The sequence below is a fragment of the Strix aluco genome, chromosome 4, assembly GCF_031877795.1.
Source record: "Strix aluco isolate bStrAlu1 chromosome 4, bStrAlu1.hap1, whole genome shotgun sequence".
Lineage (NCBI taxonomy): Eukaryota > Metazoa > Chordata > Aves > Strigiformes > Strigidae > Strix > Strix aluco.
In genome coordinates, this window is record NC_133934.1 from 14,467,207 (window position 1) to 14,475,548 (window position 8,342).

Sequence of the window (8,342 nt, forward strand, 5' to 3'; positions counted from 1 at the left end):
GGGTGACCTTACAGTTCTTGATTTCAAAGCATACCCTGTTGATATGCTATATTTGTAAATTGCAGAGTGTTTACAATGCCTTTTTTTGTGTTTGAATACTATCCCAGAGTTAACAAACAAGATATTAACATAATATCTCTTATCTTTATGATTATGACTACTTTAAAATGAAAGATGATGGGTTAAAAATAGTCCCCTCCTTGGAAATGGATAGGGCCCACACACATAGGTGGTTACTTCTGCTTGATTCTTTCCTGAGAAGAATCACATTCGCTGCTGTGTGTTCTTCCTGCCATTGCAGAGACAAGGGTAGGACACACTGTGTTCATCAAAAGGCAGTGGAATTTTTAAAGGGAGTATCAGTGAGAGAGAAACACCAGCCTTACTGTTTTTCCAACTCACCAAGAAGTGCTCACTGATGGTGTGGTCAGATGCGTTCTCAGGAGAAAGTTCAAGCAGAGTAAGGAGTTAGAAACCTACAGTTGGAGTCAAGTTCTCAGTTCAGTCATGAGAATGGGCTCTGTGGTTTAAACCAACTCCTTCCAGTGAGGCTAGATGGTTGTTGTAGGTCTCTTCCAACTGAAATATTCTATTCTATTCTATTCTATTCTATTCTATTCTATTCTATTCTATTCTATTCTATTCTATTCTATTCTATTCTATTCTATTCTATTCTATTCTATTCTATTCTATTCTATTCTTTCACTTTGCACTGGACCACAGTAAGCTTACTATGGCTATTTACCATATGTCAGCTGAAGCAGCAGTAAATCTGCTCAAACTCTTTCCAAACCACATTGCCCCCCCCAACCCCCCTCAGATCAGTAAGATGTGATAAAAGGCAGAAGATGCTGAAATCCGAAAAAACTTTTATCTTTCCATAGTTCACTCTTGGTGCATGCCCTCTGCCCTTTTTTATTCGTATTTTGGGGAATTTATGCACTGGGAGCGCTCAATAAAGAAACCAGAAAGAGGCAAGAACCTGAACCACACACTAATGGTGCACTCTTCAGGCCTAAGTACTTGCTGTTCCCAATAAAGGTCAAAGCCTGTGCAAATTATCTGACTCCTATTTCATCCCTGGGATGAATTTGGAGAAAACTGTTTCTCCTAAGGTTCTGTCAAGATAATGTTAAAAACCTGGAGTTTTATCGAGGTTTACAGTGAGCAGCAGTGAGTCTAATTGGCATCATCTGGCATACTCATGCAAGTGACAAGGTGCAAGAATTGGTCCAAGCATAGATCAAAGTTTCCTTTACTTTGCCAGCGTTATGACCCTGCTGGAAGGCAGTGGTTTAGTTTGGCTTCCCAACCTGCTCTCCCAACTGCTCCTTCCCCAGCAGTCCTACCTCCAATCCTCAAGGCACATATTTAAAGCATAATGCAGTTTTGAACTAATGCCAGTATGGGTCATCCAGGCATGGATTTGCATGAGGATGAAAGAGGCTCTAGCCTTCCCATAGGAAAAGTTAATGGAGTATCGAATAGACCTATAGACAAGTTGTGCAGAATCAAATCTCATGATTAGATTGTGAGTGTGTCTTTTCCCATCCTCCATTTTACAGGGAGGCCAAGAACATTCAATAAGGTTTATAAAAGGCTGCCAGCCAGCTGCTTTTCTTCCATTGCACCTGTGTGAACACAGCACAGCTATGGCCATTTGCTCGAAGACCTGCTGTATCCTCAGCCTTGTTTCAGGAGAGGAAGAAAGTGTTTGATCCCAGATAAGCTTACATTGAATACATTGGGGTCCGAAGTACAATAGCTTTGGGACTTGGTTTCTAGCTATGTTCTAGTCTTAGATATTATATATAACTTTATATATATATATATAACTTTATCTGTACAATACTGTGATATCAGCCAAGTAATCAAAACAGATTAAATTGCCTCTATGCACACCAAACACCATTCCAGACAGCAATGGCTCTAGAAACAGTCCCCAACCTACTGTGCATATTCAAGGAGTGAAAAGAGACTGAAGTCACTGGAATCTGAGATCAGGAATGATTACAACTCCAGAATGGCTGGCCCCAGTTTGCACATATTACTACTGAGTCATGTTTTTTCAGTTGGCTTCAGCCACAGCCTCATCAGGTCCATTATGCCTATCTTGTGATTTGACACTGTTAAACTAAATCTTAGACTGATAAACTCTAAGCAATTTTCACTGCAGTATGTAGCAGAAATCACTTCAAAATAGAAAGCATTTTGTTCCTTTGTAGCTTTTACCTGTTTCTGTGGAATTCAACATAGCATGCATTATGTATTTCCCTCAGCACAGAAATAACATGGAAAACATGTGAAAGTTTTTTCTAAGTTCCTTCCTTAGTATGACTGAAGTTTTGAAGTCCATGGTATGAGTAAACAAAACTCAATAGTCACAGCTGGAATTTGAGAAAACTGGTGTCAGCCCTCTGCAAGATTACGAGTCTGTCCTGTTATGGTCAATGGCAATACTTTGGTATGAAACAGCTGTGATGGGAGCAGAGTCAAGCCATTAGCAATGTGAGACAAAAAAAGAAAGACAAAAGATTGGTATTTACTGCATGCAGGTACATTGAAAGGAAGTATGGACAAAATATCTTCTGCCTGTACAGGTTTTGGTCACAGCCTTTGGTTTTATATTTGGGATGCTGGAAAGCAATCTTTCTAAACCGGTCAAGGGCATTGAAACACATATATGACAAAAGACTTTGGAGACCTTGTTGTCATCAGTTTACTGCAACACCATGTGCTTGAGCATGGCGATGTTCATCTTGGGCATGAAACTGAGACCAGGGATTCCCATGTTCCACTCCTGCTGCTCATGGTCTGTGACCACTGCACATTTCTTCATCTTTCTGTAAGGTATTTTCATGTACAAAGTATATTTTTCAGAGCAGAGTTCTTGCAACTTAAGAAAGGGGCAAATGAAAACATCTCAGGTAGCTTTCCTTTCTTTAGAGAGACAAACTGGTTCCAGCACCAGGACTGTAGGAGTGAATGTTGATGGAGAAGAACACAGCCAAGAAAGAGCAGGCAAAGATATATAGCCCCAGAATGTCTCCTGAGCAGCTGTGTTGGCTTTTTTTTCCAGCACAACTTCTGCAAGGGCCTGCCAGTAACCCAACATACCTCTTGCCCCTCCCCACAATAAATACTCCAAAGGAGGTCAGACTAGATCTGTGCTTCCTCGAGGATCCTGCTCTGGATGCTCTGCTGCTCTGAGGTGCAGCCATTACCTTGCAGCGTAACAGCCCAGCCATTCTCTGTCACAGCCTGTATGGGCCCTGTGTGGTTTACGCTCCCTTCAATCTTATCTGTTTAATAAGCTTTACTGTGTAATGATTTTTTTTCTTCCCCTCTTCATGTAATACAGCTGTATCTGGAGCACTGGGGATTCTCCATTAATAGCTTGTCCTATTGCGTTTTGTCACGTGCTTTCTTGTGACTAGTAATTTATCAGTAGTATTGACTGATGTAAAATTATAGACTTCCCAATCTTTCCTAGCCTGCAGAGTGTTTTTCAAGAACTCATAAAGTAGCTCAAGTGATGAAGAGCCCTACTTTGCAGAATAGTTAAGAGGCTGCTCTTTTAGGGCTATTACATTTGGGCTATTAAGGCAAAACACTAAAAGGGCTGCCAGGGTGACCTACAGCTCTCTTCTTTTTCTTCTCAGGAGTATAGATATACTTTCTCTTTCTGGTTTTTTATTTGGACATAAAACACCGAAACTGCTCAAGACATGTATTCTCATCTCAGAGATAAGAAAATATAAGCTCATGGTTTGAAAACTGAAATTATCTGCTGAAGGTCACAGGATAAACCCATGCAAGTTGAGCTTTGTACAAGGAACTGTGATGATTTTGTACACAGGTAGCTGAACAATGAAAGAAAGAAAAATCATTTGTACACAAAAGTGGTACCTGAAGGAACTGTTATCAAAATTAATTGGATCTGTAAAATAAGGAAAGCAATTATTTGCTGAATATCCCATTCAAGCTGTTTGCTAAAATCTGTCGGAGTAAAACCTTGAGAGATGTGCTCATAAATTATCAAAGTCTGCAGCAAAAGGGGCAAAATTTATATTCAAAATCACACAACCAATAGACAGAATTTGAAGGTTGCCATGTGTCTGCTGAACAAATTGGATGAGAATCCAAACTTTTGTAAGTGTTCTTGAAATAGTAATTTTACAATTTTTCCACTACCTTAATTGCTTAGAGGGTAGAAAATAATCACTCTATGATAATTTTCAGAAAAAAAGCTACAAGAATAAGACTGCAGCCCAAGGAAAGATGTCTAATAGCTACATATTTTCCTCTGGTTTGTTTGTTTTGCTGTTCTTCAGATTTAATCACCTCTCTTTGCCCTTACCTCATAAAGAGATTTCTTTCACATACATTTAATATATGCATACTAGAGCATAATCAGTGCAATAGGATGGTAGAACAGAGAAAGTAGGAGGAATAGGTTTAAATGTGCTTGATAAATGAGGCCTAATGGTGCTTGAGAACCATATGGCTTTGGAAAGTTAAAGATGTGTACTTGCACTTTGTGAATAATAGCAGGAGTTATGTATGTGGCACCTTGTAATTTACCTTTGGTCACAGATAAGCATGGGAAGGCATTTTGCTTCTCATTGGTATTGCATTTACTGGAATCATAGGCAATTAATACAAGAGCCCAGTTATCTGTCAGAACCTTCTTATACGGCCAAAGTTGTCACTAATCTCTATAAAAAGTATTTTCATGAACCAATTAATTTCCTTTACCCCCAGATCATGCATTAGTTCAAGGAAAAAATTAGACTGATAAAGCTTTCCATTAAGGTATGTTTATCTTTTCAGCTCTATGATTTCCCTTGAGTGAAACTACTGCAAAGATGTCCTGAACAGACATGTCCCCTAGGACTGTGACCAGATGCTTTTTTTTTTCCCTGACACTGACTACATCTATATTACTGGTGTGATTTGACACAACAGTGCACTTCTAAAGCAAATCTCACAGTTGAGTCAATTTATTGTGCTTTGCTTTGCATCATGGAGCAGTCTCAGAACATAACCTGGATGCCTTTGGGATGAATCAAAACCAGAAGGTACCCTGTAGGTGTACACCTAGTGCAGCCTGACAGGTACTGGGCAGTCAGCCCACCATATCAAACTAGAGCTAGTCTAAGTGAAACCCCCAAAACACATACAGTGTGGACATTAAAGCCTCAGCACCACCTCTTTCCCATTCTAGATCTGCTCTGACAGCACTGAAACAAATGTTAACATAGATAGAGAATATGTTTCCAGGCTTCTGACTTTCTGGCCTCTGAAGAAGTTATAGCCCCTGTTTTGTGTTTTTTTTGTCCCTTGATGAAATTTCTGCCATTATATCATAGACATGAAGCAGCATATCATTAGACTGATGGCAGAATTTACTTGTTCTTCCTTTCTTCTCTCTTTAAAAAAATAAAATAATCCAAAAATGCATCTTATGGGAAGACCAGTTGGTGAAGAAAAGTCTCTGTTAAGTACAGACACCTCGGCATTTAGTTCTGTACTACACTCCAGCTTATCTCAACTTACATTCAAGCAACAATTCAAACAGAAAAATGTGTAAAAGTACCAGGAGAGGCATCTTATTAAAAGTCCTCAATACAGTGCATAGGTGCAGGCAATGAGCAGACTATAGCCGTATACATCAGCTGTCCTTAGCAACCAGCCAGCCATGAGAAATGGACCTGACTCCTGGAGTTAAACCTGCAGGATATCATACATTCGCAATAGCAATTTTTTTTCTTGTTAGAGTACAATTGGAGACCCAGTTTGGAATAGTCATACTTGGTTAGGAAGGGGAAGAAACTCTTTCCACTTAGCCTAGTCAGTGCAGAAATGGAAAATCAGTTATGGTTATCACATCTGTGGTTTTCTAGGATTCCTAGTATATGCAGCCCTGTATGCAGCCTTGATGCGGTCAAGTCCTTATTATGTGAAGAAGTTCCTCTTCATTCTGCCACAGTTCTTTTATTCAGATATTATAATACTGTTTTCCTCTGAGAAATCTGTGTGATGACATACTTTACTTCAGAAAGGAAACTACTTTCAAGGTTTAAATATACATTTAAAATATGCGTTTGTTTAAAAAACATTAATTTTAACATTTTTTATGCCTTGAAATTTAATTTTAAAATTAAAAAGTAATTAAACTTTTAAATAAGTATAAATCTATTAAAGTGTCATTTTATATGTCTGATAGTCTTCTGATTCTTCAGGAGACAATCAGCCAGGACAGAGGAGGAAAAATACACCCAACACAGAATGGGCCCAGGCCCAATTTCTCCTGCTTTGACACAGAAATGAAACTGATGAAAACGTGGTCTGGATTTTAACATTCTTCAGATCTACTGTAACCTTCATAGTTGTGCTTATCACCCTTTAAGGCTATTTGTTTCATATCTTTCCTGACTTTCTTTTTTATCTTTCTGTATTCTTCCATAAATGAGAATGGAAGAGGGAAAGTAGTACACCCCTATATTTGAAAGTATTTTCTACAAATGGTAACACAATGTAAGGTGTGATTTTTAGATAAATTTTGTGATTTTACCTCCTTTTAAGGATAACATTTTAACATAGTTTTAGATGGCATTTGTGAGAATGATGACATTCATAGACAATTATAAATCACACAAGAACCCTAGAAATGGCACCAGCTTCCAATAGGATCCTTTTTTGGGTGCCTATAAAGGTGGTTGTCTCTTCTGTTTCTCAGCAAACATTTATGAGTAGAAAGTTACAAATGGCCTCACTGCTCAGCAAACGTCAATGTTCACCAGTGACTGCCGCCTGCAACATCTGTTCTTCTGTCTCTGTGTGTATTCCCTATAATGAAAGGCCCATTGTACCTTCAAGCTGGAAAATAGGGCTAACGTAGTGATGTAAATGGTGAACTGGAAATTAAAGAAATGAAGCTGAAAAACATGGTTCCTGCTTCCATTGCTCTGAAGCCAAAATCTGATTAACATCACCAAAGGCAGCTTTTCAAAACTGTTTCATTTGGTACTGAGGTTCCCAAAAGTTGCAGTCCCTTCACATCTCCTGAGAAACATGAGAGATTTTCAACTGCAGAACAAAAGAGGATCATGTTTCCCATCCAAAGGGCTTGGGCTCTCGGCCCAGAGGGGAGAAACACTGCAGCAAGACCATGGGAAGGAACAGAGGTTCCTGCAGGTAGGCAAAGTGCAAATATTTGGGTTATTTTTCTGCAGGAAGAAAGTATTTCAACTTGCTTATCTGTTTTGTTTCAACGCAGTTTGCAGCCTTTGTCTTGCTGGGCTGGGAGATGGGGATTTGGGATTTGGAACACATTTGTGTGAGTGAATGAAGTCAGAGTGTGCTTGCTTGGAGGGAAATGTGTTACTGGTGTTGCTTGCTGTGACGCTGCTGCTGTTGATTGAAAGAAGCCTGCTGTGGCTTACTGCTGAAATTACGGGAATCTTCAATAGAATGACCGACAGGCCTCGGAGGGGGATAAAAAACACAGAAGGGAGAATGTTAAGTTAAAATTATGTTGGTGGTGAAGCTTGGTGTTTATATAAACTGTTCCTGCTATGAACCCATCAGTGACCTTTTCTCATATAGGGCGGTGGAGCTCGTTCCAGGCAAAAGTATTTGCAAGTGTGCTCACAGATGAGGATTTTGCAGAAGTACTGGCAGTTTCCACCTGAGTCACCTCCCAAGAATGGGGTAGCAGCAAGAGTGCAAGGGGCCAAAGCACCCTAGCTCATGTTGATCTACTATGGCCTATGGGCATGGCAGCAATTTTGGAGCAAATAAATACTCTGACTATCCACATAACATTTTCTGTTCCTCTTCTTTTCCCATTGCTTATGATTTCTTCAAATCAGCATCTACACAGTGCCTACTTCACTGGGATCATTAGATACTGGTCTTACATAAACACTAACAACAACCATACTAGTGGTTATGCTAGAAAACCTCACCTCTTGAAATCCAGCACAAAAGCATTCAAAGTCTCCCCTTTTTCAAAAAGCTGAATGATCACGCTTCTTAACTGGTTTCAAAGCAGTTTGGTTTCAGTTGACTGCTGAAATTTAATAGAACAGAAAGCATCTAGTTTTCTTAAGAAGGGTACTACAGGGACTTTTTGGAAGGTAATATGTCCAGAGGAGTCATAATACACCCCTACATCACACTGACCAAGTGAAAACTCAGTCTCCAGCAATATATGTCGTGATGTGTAGACTCTATTCACCAATACCTGTGTGTAGTTACCAAAGCATTGGATATAACCCAATTATTAAAGGTACTTTAAAAGCTACTTTTAAAATTGAATATTAGACAGGAAAGAA